The sequence below is a fragment of the Macaca thibetana genome, chromosome 4 (genome assembly GCF_024542745.1).
Source record: "Macaca thibetana thibetana isolate TM-01 chromosome 4, ASM2454274v1, whole genome shotgun sequence".
Lineage (NCBI taxonomy): Eukaryota > Metazoa > Chordata > Mammalia > Primates > Cercopithecidae > Macaca > Macaca thibetana.
In genome coordinates, this window is record NC_065581.1 from 27,129,335 (window position 1) to 27,132,990 (window position 3,656).

At 40.6% G+C, this 3,656-nt stretch overlaps 1 non-coding gene across 1 annotated transcript; it reads right to left on the bottom strand.

Annotated features, from left to right (window-relative positions):
- Positions 1-1,188: 1,188 nt before the first annotated feature.
- TRNAK-UUU (transfer RNA lysine (anticodon UUU)) lies at positions 1,189-1,261 on the bottom strand. Its single transcript has one exon. It is a non-coding gene; the product is annotated as a tRNA-Lys (tRNA).
- Positions 1,262-3,656: the final 2,395 nt, after the last annotated feature.

Sequence of the window (3,656 nt, forward strand, 5' to 3'; positions counted from 1 at the left end):
GTGACCAATGATAAGAGTGGGGCTTTCTAGCAAAAATTTGAATGTTGCAAAACTTGTATCCGTTATCATGAGCCTGACAACTTCCAACTTCTGACTTTTATGAAATTGTTAGTGATAGCAGTGTAATTTTAAGATTTTTAGTTGACAGTAAGTATTGTACATATATATGGGGTATAGAGTGATATTTCGATACATGTATAAATATGTAATTATCAAATGATAGTTTCTTCATTTGCTTGCAAAGTCACAAGATTTTAAACAAAACAAAAACGGTGCCCCTGAAATAAAGAGGATAAATTTGATGTATAGCTCAAATTACTACATGACAGCTACAGTTTCGATTGGATCACCTTTGGGGCCATTTTGACAAAAACACGAAAAAAATAATAAACTAATAAAGATAAGATCTTCCTCTTCTTGTGGCTTATATCAATCAGGGAAGAGAGCTTTTAGGAAGTCCCTGAACACCAGCTCTCATTTGCAGCTTCCTTTATAATGACACTAGACAGGGTCATTCTGGAATATTGCAAATCTTTTATCATTAGTAATGTAAGCTTTTGGATGATGATGGAACATGGGCTAAGGCTAGCATGCTCGTATTTTTTTTTTCTCTCATTTACTCTATCTCCCTGTCCACGGTAAGACTGAAGGACTGCCCTCTTTCATTTTCCTTGGTAAAGTGGCGAGCAGTTTACCAAGGGGAGCCCAAGGACTGTCATCCAATTGCTGGTCACATACACAATTAACCAACTTTTCTTTCACGAATTATCTTTGATGTCATGTCTAAGAACTCTTTAGGCCGGGAGTGATGTCTCACGCCTGTAATCCCAGCACTTTGGGAGGCCGAGGCGGGTGGATCGCCGGAGCTCAGGAGTTGGAGACCACCTATTGCAACATGGTGTAACCCCGTCTCTACTAAAAATACAAAAAAATTAACCGGGTATGGTGGCGCGCGCCTGTAGTCCCAGCAGCTTGGGAGGCTGAGGCAGGGGAATCGCTTGAGCCCCAGAGGCTAAGGTTGCAGTGAGCCGAGATGGCTCCTCTGCACTCCAGCTTGGGCTACAGAGTGAGACTCCGTCTCAAACAAAGATAGCCCTCTGTCCTCAAATCTTTGCTACTGGCTAAGGTAAAATTTAACGGATTTCTTGATGTGTCCTCATTCTAAGCAAGTAAAAACACCTCTGTTAGCGCCTGGACAGGGACTTGAACCCTGGACCCTCAGATTAAAAGTCTGATGCTCTACCGACTGAGCTACCCAGGCTCCCTAGCAAACGTTTCCTTACAGTTATACAAATAGGATCAATGATTATCACAGTTCAGTGGAGTATACACTGGTTCTTACATGTGAAAAAGAGTAACTCAGTAGAACTTTAACTTCCACAGAATCAATTCAACCACCATTCGTTTATGTTTTCTGCAGGTTCATAGAAAAGAAATGTAAGTAACATAAAAAAAATTCTTATTTGTGTAGTTCGTAGAAAGAAAAATAAACAAGAAAACAACTGATTGCTCCTAATAAATATTTATGTAAAGTTTAGTTAAATCTGTCAGCACTGTCATATTTACTGGGTAACAAGAAATAACCAAAAAACACACAAAGAGGAACAAAGAAACAATTAAAAAACAAAAACAAGAGAAGTGGGAAGTTGGCCGGGAGCAGTGGCTAACGCCTGTAATCCCAGCACTTTGGGAGGTCGAAACGGGCGGATCACCTGAGGTCGGGAGTTCGAGACCAGCTTGGCCAATATGCTGAAACTCCGCCTCTACCAAAAATACAAAAAGAAAGTAGCCAGACGTGGTGGCGCATGCCTGTAATCCCAGCTACTCAGGAGGCTGAGGCAGGAGAATCGCTTGAACCCGGGGGGCGGAGGTTGCAGTGAGCCCAGATCGCTCCACTGCACTGCAGCCTGAGGGACAGAGTGCTACTCCGTCTCAAAAAAAAAAAAAAAAAAAAAAAAAAAAGAAGTGGGAAGCAACCAGTTGAAAGCAATGGTAAGAGCCTGACAAATCTCATAAAATGTCCCATTATTTATACTTTTCACTGCTCTGGGGTGTTCTTGCCTGTCTAAAAGAATTTTGACTAACGTGATACCTACCACATGTTTTCAGTGGACATCTAACATTTTTCATTAAGTTTAAGTTTTTCTGAAGGATATAGTGACTTGTATCATAGGAATCTAAACACCATAGTAATTTAATACTTACCAACAACCTTTTAAAAGAGGGAGGTGAACAGTGCCCTCTCTTTAATTGTGGAAGATTTTACATTGATCCTTTATTTTTCTGCATTCATAGTGCCATTCCATGTCTCTTATAGAATTTTTATCCTAGTACAATGTCATTTTGTAGTTTTTTTTTTTTTTTTTTTGATCCTTCTATGACACTTCTTTGGACCAAATATAGATATAAATATTGAAGTCTAATGTTATTTCCTGTTACCTGAAATGTGTGTTAAAGATAGTTTTTCTGGATTGTGTTATATTTGCATCTACTGCTAGTACATAATCAAAACTTAATAGGTAAATAACAATTTTAAAGCCCCTTTACTGGAAGATGTAATGGAAGTCACTGAGGAATTTGTCATCCCCCTTTCTCCACGAAATTGTACGCAATATGCAAGTCCACCTCGATAGATGGAGGTTCTAACTTAGTATTCCCAATTGTTTCCATGTTGGGAGCTCGAGAGGAGAGAATTTTTAGGCTGGGGCAATGTGTCAGAGGCAAACAACTACCAGAAATTTATCAAGTGATATCTTTCCATGGAGTGCCATCACTGATTTGATTCTCAGACTTTTAGGGAAGATACAGGAGTAGATTTAAACTCCAAGTTGCCTGTAGGCCAGGATGGTTTTGATCTTTCAACCTCTGAGGTCATGAGCCCAGCAGGCTTCTACGGCATCACACTGCTTACGAATAGGTAGCACTGCTAATATTCCATTCAATTTTTACAGTTTTTGCAACATGAAGATGGTTTCATTGTTTTCCTGAGTCTTTTTCTTTCCTTCCTCCCTACTCGTTCCTCCTTTTTTCTGCCTCTTGACAATTGGCCCCCTCAAGAAGCAGGTGTCTTCAGTCCCTCCATCTCTACGCAGTCCCAATCTGTCAAATATTTAACCTTTGAAATCCTTTCTTCAAAAGCTTCTTTGAGCTCTGAGGAGGAACTACAGAGAGAATCCAGGAGGAGCCCAGCAAGCAAAGCCCTCGGGAAACCCTGCTTGAGAAGAACTGGGGAGCTCTGGAGTTAACACCTCCACCTCAGGGACAAGTGTCTTAACCACCTACTATCAAAAATCTCAAAGGGTTTTCTTTGCATACGAGGGAGCCAGACTTTCAGAATTTCACTTCCGACTGGATAATGTTTGGATGCGTTTTGACAGGAACCAGGAGTTCCTGTGTTTGAAAACCGGAGCTTATTTCAGGGAACTGGGCTTTTGTTGAGGCTGCCTCTGAGTTGGTATGTTCTAGGAGTTACATGACTATATGCCAAATAATTTTCTTCTACACAGAAGTGACTAGAAGCCACGCAAATATTGCCCACCAAACCCCAATTTAAAATCTCTACAATTTAACATTCCCAAAACTCCTATAGTCATTCCTCCGACAGAACAAGTGTGACAGAGACATTGACGTGGAAGGGACAGTGAAATTCCTGATTG